The sequence below is a fragment of the Procambarus clarkii genome, chromosome 21 (genome assembly GCF_040958095.1).
Source record: "Procambarus clarkii isolate CNS0578487 chromosome 21, FALCON_Pclarkii_2.0, whole genome shotgun sequence".
Classification (NCBI taxonomy): domain Eukaryota; kingdom Metazoa; phylum Arthropoda; class Malacostraca; order Decapoda; family Cambaridae; genus Procambarus; species Procambarus clarkii.
The window spans coordinates 34469108-34482937 of NC_091170.1; positions in this window are offsets into that span (position 1 = coordinate 34469108).

A 13830-nucleotide genomic window follows, 5' to 3' on the forward strand; every position below is an offset into this window, starting at 1 on the left:
TGGAAAGGGTTACAGAGGCATATAATGGGCTCAGGGACTGAACCCCATAATTCATTTAGCTAAGCAAGTTACAATCTTGATGAGCTAGTTACAAAATTCAGTATAAGTCGTCACATCAACAATGGGTTCGAGATCGAGTGCTCTTCTGTCATCCCTAATTTCATGAAATATTGCGGCTTTTACAAAATTTTGGAATGCCTATATCCAACCCTTCTGAAGATGTATTATTAAATACGAAAGTACTTAAGGAAATTCCTGTGTCAATTACTACATTTATATATAGTTGATATAATTCTCAGTAAACCAATTTTTCATATTATGCTAACAGAAATAAAATATATGCATATAATATTTTCAATTTCAGTACATTGGTCACACCATATTGTTCTTAATTCCCAACCATCAACAACCTATCATTGTTTAATTGATATTATATTTTAATTTAATATATATCTGCTTTATAGTAGGGAGGGCCCCATGTATATAGCTAAACAATAGTTCACGTTGTTTTGGGCCAATACATTGAACATGAAGGTTTGCTCATATTACACGCCAGTTGAAGGCTGGATATGCCGAAGGGCCTGACAGCTGAGTGGATAGCGAGCCCCGTGGAGGGGGAAACAAATGGGCAGAGTTTCTTTCACCCTGATGCACCTGTTCACCTAGCAGTAAATAGGTACCTGGGAGTTAGACAGCTGCTACGAGCTGCTTCCTGGGGTGTGTGTAACAAAAAAGGAGACCTGGTCGAAGACCGGGCCGTGGGGGCGCTAAGCCCCGAAATCATCTCAAGATAACCTCAAGATGCCACCTCTACTCTAGGAACTAACTATATATGGGAGCTATCATGCACGTGTTTACTGTTCATCAGTAAAAAAAAAAAAATCCAACATTACAAATCTGGCTGAGATTGATTAATTGATGATTTATAAAGATTAAGCCACCCAAAAGGTGGCACGGGCATGAATAGCCAGTAAGTGGTGGCCCTTTTGAGCCATTACCAGTATCAATAGATGATACTGGACATCTGTGGAGGCTGCATGAGAACATCAATGGTACATTAATAACAGTGCGGTGAAATAAAGGCAAGGTCAGTATACTCTGGCATATGCATCAAGTAGCTAACACGTATCTTACCAAAATAATGCCCTAACGCATTTACACTATTTCTTTGCATTATCTCCTTTCTAAACGTAACACATAAGATAGCCAATGACTTACGGCACACATTCAGTATTCCTATTCCACCGTTTTCCTTACCTTTACATAGTGTAGTCCGTTTAATTGGTTGGTATCTACCATGCCATACTTATCTAAAAATAGTTTTGTCAGTCTCCATAGCAATTTTTCTATCAATTGGAAAACTGTGAGTCAAATGCCACACTTTAGAAAAAAATTTGCAATTGATAATTTCAGTCTTCTGAAACAGGGTTAATTTCCTATTTGACAACATATTCGTAACTACTATTATATTTCTACATAGTACTTGCCAATTCGTGACTAATATTGTTCCATATGTTTTAGACCAGCAAATCCCAAGAGCCTTAATAGACTCCACTACCTTGAACCATGACCCTGTCCAGGTAACTTTATTATACCAACTGGCAAGCCCCTACCATACACGTTTTGAACAAATCCACAAGGGCCGTGACGATGTTTCGAACCTACGTCCGAGAGGATCCCAAACGTGCCTTAATCGACTGAGCTACGACATGGTTAAAAGAATTGCAACCGGGAAATCAACTTGACCTACCACGGATCCTGCAGTCTCTCCGAAACACAAAGTAGGTTATTACACAATTCCCCCATGTTAGGCTTGTATAGGGATCTAGATGAAGTGTAAAGTGTGTGGACAAAGACAGGGACACACTCGAATACTATATCTTAGATTGTAGTAAAATTTAGGCATTTAGAGATAAATCTAAGCTCACGCTGTATGATATGGCAACCTATCTTATTACCAAGGATAAAATACCTGAAATCCTTGCGCTATATCCATATTTCGCTCCCAGTAGATAAATGATATATGAGATTAAGAAATTCAGTATCGTGAAGACTAATAATAAACAGCAGCTCCCCTATGACTGTAATATCTCCATTGCTCAAACAATTATGTATTAGCGATAAGACCCACCATTAATGTATAATGACTTACTGTAAAGATATAGCTCTTGAAATAGAACATTCTCTGTAACTAGCTGACATGTAACTATAAGATGTGAAGGATAGACGAAATTGTTTATGTAATAATCTAAGATGAGGTCTGACAAAAACCTTTTATGCCCTCTGTAATGCTTTTGCGCTACCGCTCACAGGATGAGTATGGGGTGCACAATAAACTAGCCGACTCCGGCGGCATCAATCAATCAAAATCAATCCTCCATGCACGCAAGCTCTGCCAATAAGCAATTATACCTCTTCGCCCTTACTTCATTACACACAGAAATCACAATAGCGTGATACATCAAATGAACAAATCCACAAGGAACAAATCCCTTGTGGATTTGTTCATTTGATGCATCACGCTATTGTAATTTCTGTGTATAATACACGTTTTGTTCTTGTTAATGACAACACCTGTTGCCCTCTCAATGTTGTCTAACTCATCCTAAACATTCACCACCGAGTCTTCTGTCGACACAAGAATAGTGGTATCGTCTGCATAACTAACAACAGGAAGTCTCGTAGCATGGGTATTAAGCAAGACTGGAAAATAGTATAGTTTGTCATTTTATGAAAGGGAGTATGGGTCTCGACCTCCTACCCTCGATCATCCCTGGACAAAGACTAGCCACCTTTCAAAGATTGGTGAGGCTATCCCCAAGCGCCTGGCCCCCAACTTTGGACAGACAGATAGACATACAGAATCATAAAATAAAGTATTGGTGACAGAAAAGAAATTATATTTTACAGATCTTAATTTCACATTGTGTGGTCGTCGCGATGCTGACGACGATGCTGCTCTTGTGAGATAATTCTCATTTGTTCATACCATGACAAGCGTTGATGGCTCGTTTCTCTCCGTCTACTGTTTTCCTCTCTGAGTTTTGTAATTTCAGTTTTGAATCGCTTATTTGCTGTCCTTTTCTTCTTGTAATCATTTCGGCGGTCAGCTAAATACGTCTTTACCCAGTCATTTTGGGCCGTGATAAGGTCGCCTTGTTGCCTCTCCCTCTCCAGCTCCAGGGCTTCCATTTCCACTTCTGCTAACTGGAGATCCTTTTCAACTTACTGTAGTTTTTGTAGTTGTCTTGGTAGATCATTATGCGAAGGGACGCTTTCAATTTACAGCTCGTTAATTTATTCTTGCAGCTCACTTTCGACTCTCTGCAGCTCTTCTTCCATCAACTGCACCCTACTTTCAAATTTTCGCAGGTTATTTACTGTTTTTCTCATGTCATTTTCGATTGTCATGCGTTCAATTTCTTGATCTTAGTATTCAATTTTAGTGTGCTTATTAAATACCTTCTGTTGTTCACTGCTGATTTAGAAGTGTTCCATGAGGATTTTCTTTGATTCATCGACTATATTTTTGTCGATAAATTTCCGAGGAGAAGACACAAGCTGGTGAGATGAGTCCTCGGTCGTGTCGGGTTCAGGGGCCTTTAGGCACAGGGGGAAGAGAGTTGGGCGGGCCCAAGCTAGCCCGACACAGCATACTCTTACGCTACCTCTCAAGCTCCGACACTCCATACGGATGCCAGCGCGCTTGAGCTGGCTTTGCAGGGTGACCCGGTTGGGTGGCCTCCCGAAACGCTCTCTGGAAAAACAGTCATAGGCAGCAAGGAGATCAATGCGGGTGATCGCCTCCTCTCCCCCGGTGAAAATAATATTTTCCTCCAGGAACTGCTGAAACGTGTCTAAGTGTGGCATTATAGTGTGACTTTATTGCACGAGGAGATGAATTCAACGTGAATGCGTGACGTGCATCGTTCTGAATATTCTCCTTACTTAATGACTTTATCACAGAGCTGAAGCTTTATAGTTAGGTTGAACGTATAAGGTTGGGGTTTATAGGTTGAATTATAGGTTTATAGGTTGAATTATAGGTTTATAGGTTGAGGTGAACTATAGGTTAAGATTGAACATCACTTGGACCTCTTGACTATACTCTAACCTCTAAAGGTTCCTAATATCATAGCAGAGAGTAATTACAAATGTGATTTGTTTAACCCAAAATTATAGGGTACTGAAAAGTTAGTAAGAGTTACATTCTTAAAGTTTAGATAAAAAACGTATAGGTAAAATAAGGTAGTTATGAAGGTGTTAAATTATCAGGAAAATGAGCTTAGCCTTTTAATTATAGTGAAAATTAAAATCTTTAACTACAGTGGATTTGGAAAGGATACGCAGACACCAGGATGAAGATAATATATGTAGCAATATTATATACATGAGGTCCCCATGAGGAGCTCTGACATACTTAAAATACGTTATGCAGTGTCTTAAAGTAATGTGTAAGAAATGGGGGGAGAAAGTGAGACCATTACCTCCTCCAGGTGCTCCTTGGGTCATGTTGACAACAGTGACAACACACACAGTGCAAGCAATACAAGCATCACATCACAAGCAACACAACACAAGGTGCACACACAAGCAACGCACGCAACACAAACCCAAACACAAAATTAATACACATACACATATTACCGAATACCTTAACGAGCGAATTATTAAGGATAAGCGCCAACTTATTACGATAATATAGCACTTGGAAGGGGTCAGGATAAAGGTTTGGGATGGGACGGGGGGGAAGAAATGGTGCCCAACCACTTGGACGGTTGGGCACCATTTTACATATACAACCCGTCCTCATCAACAAAGGCGAAATGCTCGCTAATCTAGACTCCAACACCCGCCTCTTCCCCACCGTTCGTGAACGAAAAACACTTTTCACCAACACATACAACCTGTCATCGACTCAAGTCCATTACATCCAGCGGTCGACCCCACAGACGCATTCATCAGTTTTAACATGCTGTTCATTCAAAACAGGAATTTTCTCACATATAAATTAATATTATAATATATTAGCATATTGTTCATATATATATGCATAGGTTAGGTTAGGTGTTTAGGTTCTGTTGGCGATTATTTGTATTTGTAGTACGTGGGTGAAGCATTTATAGCGTTGTGGTTCGAACAAAATTCGTCAGTGAAGCACTTGTTCCGGAAGTGTTCGAACGAAATCAGTTGTGAGTCGTGTGTAAATCGTTTTTCATTCATAAACAGCGGCCAGATTCACGAAGCAGTTACGCAAGTACTTACGAACGTGTACATCTTTCCTCAGTCTTTGACGGCTTTGGTTACATTTATTAAACAGTTTACAAGCATGAAAACTTCGCAATCAACTGTTGTTATTGTTATAAACAGCCTCCTGGTGCTTCGAAGCTCATGAACTGTTTAATAATTGTAAACAAAGCCGCCAAAGATTGAGAAAAGATATACAGGTTCGTAAGTGCTTCGTGAATCTGGCTCCAAGGGGTTTGGTGGGTGCATGGAATCACTTTTGGGTCTTTGTTTAGAGGGCGGGCTGAAGATTGACAGCGTTACGATTCGAACAAAGGTGGTCAGGGAAGCACTGTTTGAGAAGTGTTCGAACGTCATCAGTTGCGAGTCGTGTGTAAACTGTTTTTTCATTCATAAACACGTGGTATGGCGGCCGGATTAACGAGCTTTTCCTCTTCGCTGATGAGGGTGGGATGGCGTAAGGTAGTTATGAGGAGAAAGCGTTAGGCCAGGATGATTGTATGGTAATGTATGAATAAGAATTAAATTACTACCAAAGTGTAGTGATGATATTTGTGCTGTGTAATGCTGACTTGTGTTGGGTGTGTAGTGGTGATGGTAGTGTGTTGGGTGTGTAGTGGTGATGGTAGTGTGTTAGGTGTGTAGTGGTGATGGTAGTGTGTTGGGTGTGTAGTGGTGATGGTAGTGTTGGGTGTGTAGTGGTGATGGTAGTGTTGGGTGTGTAGTGGTGATGGTAGTGTTGGGTGTGTAGTGGTGATGGTAGTGTTGGGTGTGTAGTGGTGATGGTAGTGTGTTGGGTGTGTAGTGGTGATGGTAGTGTTGGGTGTGTAGTGGTGATGGAAGTGTTGGGTGTGTAGTGGTGATGGTAGTGTGTTGGGTGTGTAGTGGTGATGGTAGTGTTGGGTGTGTAGTGGTGATGGTAGTGTGTTGGGTGTGTAGTGGTGATGGTAGTGTTGGGTGTGTAGTGGTGATGGAAGTGTTGGGTGTGTAGTGGTGATGGTAGTGTGTTGGGTGTGTAGTGGTGATGGTAGTGTTGGGTGTGTAGTGGTGATGGTAGTGTGTTGGGTGTGTAGTGGTGATGGTAGTGTTGGGTGTGTAGTGGTGGTGGTAGTGTTGGGTGTGTAGTGGTGATGGTAGTGTTGGGTGTGTAGTGGTGATGGTAGTGTTGGGTGTGTAGTGGTGATGGTAGTGTTGGGTGTGTAGTGGTGATGGTAGTGTTGGGTGTGTAGTGGTGATGGTAGTGTGTTGGGTGTGTAGTGGTGATGGTAGTGTGTTGGGTGTGTAGTGGTGATGGTAGTGTAGGGTGTGTAGTGGTGATGGTAGTGTTGGGTGTGTAGTGGTGGTGGTAGTGTGTTGGGTGTGTAGTGGTGATGGTAGTGTGTTGGGTGTGTAGTGGTGATGGTAGTGTTGGGTGTGTAGTGGTGATGGTAGTGTTGGGTGTGTAGTGGTGATGGTAGTGTTGGGTGTGTAGTGGTGGTGGTAGTGTTGGGTGTGTAGTGGTGGTGGTAGTGTTGGGTGTGTAGTGGTGGTGGTAGTGTGTTGGGTGTGTAGTGGTGATGGTAGTGTAGGGTGTGTAGTGGTGATGGTAGTGTTGGGTGTGTAGTGGTGATGGTAGTGTGTTGGGTGTGTAGTGGTGATGGTAGTGTTGGGTGTGTAGTGGTGATGGTAGTGTGTTGGGTGTGTAGTGTTGGGTGTGTAGTGGTGATGGTAGTGTGTTGGGTGTGTAGTGGTGGTGGTAGTGTGTTGGGTGTGTAGTGGTGGTGGTAGTGTTGGGTGTGTAGTGGTGGTGGTAGTGTGTTGGGTGTGTAGTGGTGGTGGTAGTGTGTTGGGTGTGTAGTGGTGATGGTAGTGTGTTGGGTGTGTAGTGGTGATGGTAGTGTGTTGGGTGTGTAGTGGTGGTGGTAGTGTGTTGGGTGTGTAGTGGTGATGGTAGTGTTGGGTGTGTAGTGGTGGTGGTAGTGTGTTGGGTGTGTAGTGGTGATGGTAGTGTGTTGGGTGTGTAGTGGTGATGGTAGTGTTGGGTGTGTAGTGGTGATGGTAGTGTTGGGTGTGTAGTGGTGATGGTAGTGTTGAGAGTGTAGTGGTGATGGTAGTGTGTTGGGTGTGTAGTGGTGATGGTAGTGTGTTGGGTGTGTAGTGGTGATGGTAGTGTGTTGGGTGTGTAGTGGTGATGGTAGTGTTGGGTGTGTAGTGGTGATGGTAGTGTTGGGTGTGTAGTGTTGGGTGTGTAGTGGTGATGGTAGTGTTGGGTGTGTAGTGTTGGGTGTGTAGTGGTGATGGTAGTGTGTTGGGTGTGTAGTGGTGGTGGTAGTGTGTTGGGTGTGTAGTGGTGATGGTAGTGTGTTGGGTGTGTAGTGGTGATGGTAGTGTTGGGTGTGTAGTGGTGATGGTAGTGTTGGGTGTGTAGTGGTGATGGTAGTGTGTTGGGTGTGTAGTGGTGATGGTAGTGTTGGGTGTGTAGTGGTGATGGTAGTGTTGGGTGTGTAGTGGTTATGGTAGTGTTGGGTGTGTAGTGGTGATGGTAGTGTGTTGGGTGTGTAGTGGTGATGGTAGTGTAGGGTGTGTAGTGGTGATGGTAGTGTTGGGTGTGTAGTGGTGATGGTAGTGTGTTGGGTGTGTAGTGGTGATGGTAGTGTTGGGTGTGTAGTGGTGATGGTAGTGTGTTGGGTGTGTAGTGGTGATGGTAGTGTGTTGGGTGTGTAGTGTTGATGGTAGTGTTGGGTGTGTAGTGGTGATGGTAGTGTTGGGTGTGTAGTGTTGGGTGTGTAGTGGTGATAGTAGTGTGTTGGGTGTGTAGTGGTGATGGTAGTGTGTTGGGTGTGTAGTGGTGATGGTAGTGTAGGGTGTGTAGTGGTGATGGTAGTGTTGGGTGTGTAGTGGTGATGGTAGTGTTGGGTGTGTAGTGGTGATGGTAGTGTTGGGTGTGTAGTGGTGATGGTAGTGTTGGGTGTGTAGTGGTGATGGTAGTGTTGGGTGTGTAGTGGTGATGGTAGTGTGTTGGGTGTGTAGTGTTGGGTGTGTAGTGGTGATGGTAGTGTGTTGGGTGTGTAGTGTTGATGGTAGTGTGTTGGGTGTGTAGTGGTGATGGTAGTGTGTTGGGTGTGTAGTGTTGATGGTAGTGTTGGGTGTGTAGTGTTGGGTGTGTAGTGGTGATGGTAGTGTGTTGGGTGTGTAGTGGTGATGGTAGTGTGTTGGGTGTGTAGTGTTGGGTGTGTAGTGTTGGGTGTGTAGTGGTGATGGTAGTGTGTTGGGTGTGTAGTGTTGGGTGTGTAGTGTTGGGTGTGTAGTGGTGATGGTAGTGTGTTGGGTGTGTAGTGGTGATGGTAGTGTTGGGTGTGTAGTGGTGATGGTAGTGTGTTGGGTGTGTAGTGGTGATGTTAGTGTTGGGTGTGTAGTGGTGATGGTAGTGTTGGGTGTGTAGTGGTGATGGTAGTGTGTTGGGTGTGTAGTGGTGATGGTAGTGTTGGGTGTGTAGTGGTGATGGTAGTGTGTTGGGTGTGTAGTGGTGATGGTAGTGTTGGGTGTGTAGTGGTGATGGTAGTGTTGGGTGTGTAGTGGTGATGGTAGTGTTGGGTGTGTAGTGGTGATGGTAGTGTTGGGTGTGTAGTGGTGATGGTAGTGTTGGGTGTGTAGTGGTGATGGTAGTGTTGGGTGTGTAGTGGTGATGGTAGTGTGTTAGGTGTGTAGTGTGGGTGTGTAGTGGTGATGGTAGTGTGTTGGGTGTGTAGTGGTGATGGTAGTGTGTTGGGTGTGTAGTGTGGGTGTGTAGTGGTGATGGTAGTGTGTTGGGTGTGTAGTGGTGATGGTAGTGTGTTGGGTGTGTAGTGGTGATGGTAGTGTGTTGGGTGTGTAGTGTTGGGTGTGTAGTGGTGATGGTAGTGTGTTGGGTGTGTAGTGTTGGGTGTGTAGTGGTGATGGTAGTGTGTTGGGTGTGTAGTGGTGATGGTAGTGTGTTGGGTGTGTAGTGTTGGGTGTGTAGTGGTGATGGTAGTGTGTTGGGTGTGTAGTGGTAATGGTAGTGTGTTGGGTGTGTAGTGTTGGGTGTGTAGTGGTGATGGTCATGTATTGGGTGTGTAGTGGTGACAAGTATTAACGAATATATAATAGAATTAAGGTGATTATAAACAATTTCTAACTCAAATCATGGCTTTTCAGCCTCTTAGTATAAATCTGCTTTATAATCTTTATGAACATCTTATGTTTACATTAAGACATCTATCTAGAACTTAAATTTTCCGTAAAAAACCAAATAGTTATAAAGGATTTTCTTAGCCATACTTGTAAACAATCCCGAAAATGGACGTATCGTCTTAAAATACTTGTATACATTTTATAGATTAATCCTCCCAATATGAGAACACTTCTTGCAGTTGACAGTGCAATACGTACAGTGTCCTCGGTATGGTGCCGTGTTTTGCTAATAAGTGACGACTTCATTTAATTGACGTATCAATGGTAAGTGACTTATTGCGAAGATTTTGCTCCCCGCCAAGTTATACTAGGACAAACTTGAGAGCCTTGGTCCTCTCGGAGCGGGAGAGGCTAACACCACCTTTGTTTGATAGGAAACTTTAGACACGAGGACTTGCACGAGAAGAGCTTTAGGATTCCCCTTTCCCTCTCTCTCTCTGCCTCTGTCATGTCTGTCTCTCTTTCCCTCTCTCTCTCTCACTCTCTCGCTCTCTCTCTCTCTCTCTCTCTCTCTCTAGAGCGATGTCTTGACTGTGGTTCCTGCTCTATGTGACTCTATGAGCAACGTCTGATATCTCTTCATTTCTTTGACAAGTCCAGACACATTCCCCCAGACACTAATACCCATACATGGGGTTTCCGGCAAGTCGCGAAGCCTACATTGAAAAGTGTCAGTCATTTTTTAAGTTAACAAAACTGATTAAGTATATCTAAAAATTTGAGGACTGAGGAGGTGTACATTTAGAATTTGCAGCGATTTGGAAGATATCATAATTACAGTCTATCTTAAACGAAGTAGTTAAAACTAATGGTTATATTATAATTAACATATAGACTAGTAATGATGTTTAAAAATTAAACAATGGAAGACATCTACGGAAAGTTTTTGACGATGAAACAAGGAATTAATAAAAAAATTAAAAATACGGCATTAATGGCAAATCGTGAGTGGCTTTTATTGGAGAGGATCGAAGATGTTAAATTAAACAAGTGCGTCGTTGCTGGATAGGAACACTGAGAATCATAATCAATAATGGCGCCGCGCACAACTGAGCCTCCCCCTGGTGGCCTGCCCGGGCCACTCTTACCAACCCCGGATCAGAAAATAAATCAAGCGTTGGAAGATTATTAGTTTACATATTGCTTTGATTTGATAAATACTATTATTGGATAATTTAATATTTGAATAAATCGAATAAAATAATAATATGAGTAAATTAAATAGGAGTATATATATATATGGAAAAAAGAGTTTTACCGGTGAAATGAATTGGCAACATTGTGACTGCGTTGCACCGCGCATGCGCGTACCAACATCATTCACAACAAAACACTGATGAAGTGTGTCCGTTAAATTGCTTTTTTAGCTAAGTATTCCTGAAGATAATTTTTCTTCCTAATTTGCGAATAATAATTATTCAAGGTTCATGATGTTTATTTCAGCAGCTCAGCATTTGAAGGGCAGAAAGATCTAATAACCTTTGTCAAGCAAGACCTAAATCAACAAGGTATTCAGTGCTTCCCAAACACCTTAAAACGTATACAAGTCTAAGTACTTGCATGAACGCTTACAACACAACAAAACACACACACCAACAGTTTCATATAATTCGAAACCAAATAATTAATCAAATTCAAGACTGAGAGTCAAATGAATAACAATTTTCAGAGCTACATAAGTAAATATTTTTATTCAGTTATTCACACTTCAGTTCCAACAACACTTAACAAAAGAACAGCTATAACTGTCGTCATATTAAACAATCCGGTACTATTATTCACTCGTTTCAAACCGTTTACTAAACTACCGTCAGCGATCCCTTATAGGCAATATACAGCAGGCCTGCCAACCCGTTCTCGCACTTGCTTACTGTCAATATTGGCTTATTTAATAAGTGCATATGTGACATACTAATTGATTGTGAATACATAAATACAATTATTACTTAACCTATATCGTTGATAGGTTAAGTAATAATTGTAAATAAGAAGCAATAAGATGCTTATCTTAACATACTAAGAAGGTTAGGTGAGGTCGGTGTTTTCTATGAAGCTTTTCAAGGTAAACTAAAATATTCACAATCAATTAGTATGTCACATATGCACTTATTAAATAAGCCAATATTGACAGTAAGCGAGAACGGGTTGCCTGCGCGGGCCCCATGCCTCTGGCTGGCCCACTAATATGAGAAATTGACCTTTGAGCATCGGCAATGTTCCCTGTGTTGTTCCACAGCCCACACTCTCAACACCGCTGCGTGTGTTGCTCTTTCGTATAACCTATGGCAGTTTAGGTATTGCAAGAAATTTATGGACCCAGATCACCACACTACATTAATGGTAAGGAAATGGACAGCTGATATATATAGTCGTAAAGGCTTAGCACTTTCTCCTAATGTAAAGGGAAGCGTTCCCCTTCCCTTTTCTTTACATTGTTTACATAACTGGTAAACAGTATTTACAGTATTTACCAGTTCCTAATTTATTATATTTTCTTTCACACCCCCATTTTTTTCCCCCTTTTTGGCGCCAGACAGAACCAAAAATATATAAAAACTCAAGTTTCCTTCCAAAACCCAACACCTCATTATAATTAATAGGCTTGAAAATATTGGTTAAATACTGATTGTGCATCTTCAAACTTCACTATTTTATTATGCCTAAAAATGGGTATCTTGAGTGAAAAATAGTGTACAGCTGCACACATCTTGAGCAGCTTCTCTTCGTAGCTCTACAGGTGCTTGTCAGCAAGAGAGAACTACTAAGAAGAAACACAAGAAAGAAACTCTGCTCATCTCATTAAACTGGGCAGAGTTTCTTTTAAATATGCCCCTGGTACCTAGCAGTAAATAGGTACCTGGGAGTTAGTCAGCTGTCACGGGCTGCTTCCTGAGTGTGTGTGTGTATGTGATGTGAAAAAAAATAGTAGTAGTAGAAACAGTTGATTGGCAGTTGAGAGGCGGGCCGAAAGAGCAGAGCTCAACCCCCACAAGCACAACTAGGTGAATACAACTACGTGGTCAGTTACCTTCATTTCAGATTTATAAGCATTATTGAGAAAGATGTAGCTACACTTCGGTGTAACAAAAATACTCATACCGTTACATCTGTTACTCATCTACTAGTCATCATAATCCCACAAAAATACTCATCTGTTACAACATACTCAGAGCTGAATCACTTTAGACCCAGCAGGCTTAAACTACACCTGGAATCCCAGCACCGTGAATATGTTGACAAAGACAGTTCATTCTTTAGTCGACATTAGACAAATGTCAAGACACTGTCTTAATGGAGCCGCTGACCTCAAGACAGTGTCTTGAGACTAGCGACTCCTATTCACCAGAAAGATGCTGCAGGAGTGCAAGCATCACTTCTTGTCTTCCTACAAACAGCAAAGAAAAAAACCCATCACAATCGAGGAAGCGTTAATTTTACCACGTGCCAAAACCACGATCAAGCTTATTTTGGGTTAGAAAACTGCTTAAAGCTGAATATATTCTTTCTTTCAAACAATAGTGTGTAACACCGTAATCTTTCTTCAAATAATAGTGTGTAACACCGTAATCTTTCTTTCAAACAATAGTGTGTAACACCGAGTGTCTCAGATATCTGGTGACATCAAAGATCAGGTCTTACAAATCTCTTGACATATCAACTACAGGCGAAGTTGTAATGCTGAAACTTACAAAATTCTTTGAAGCTGAACGTCTAAGCTCGGCTGGTCTCTGAGGAATATGGGGTTCTAGCCATGCTAGAGGTTAAAGCCAGGCTTGTCTTGCAACAAAAATCTACTAAAAGCTGCAACTGCTATCTTATCTTGTGATAAATGGAGCTTTAATTGCATAAAGCTTTATTTGGAACTGCAAAAAAGCTCCAAGTGTCTAAAAAGCTCCCGATCTGTTTATCATAAAATGCTATGTGAAGCCCGAGGTATCTTCCTCCAATCTTGGACACAGAAACAACGAGACAGATATTCTCTTCTATTATTATATTATTTTTATAATAATAATAATAATAAAAATAATAATAATAATAATAAAAATAATAAAAATAATAATAATTATTATAGTTCTTATTATAATTATTGATGTTCTTCAAAGTTAAATAACCGGCTCTTTTAAATGATTTATATCACTTATATTTATAATTATTTTCCTACGTGTAAAAATTATATATTGTCTTATGCTCCTATATTTAAGGAGAATAAAATACGTGAATAAAGCTGTATGAAAAGTGTATGAGAGCCATAGATGGCACTCCTGATGGCCTCCCCCCACCCCCCCCCTCCTGATGGCACCGTTAAGGGTGATGAGGTATCAGGTAGTCATTATTTGGCACCATCGGATAACTTGCCCCAATCACCAAGTTTCCTTGTTTGCTCCACGGCAG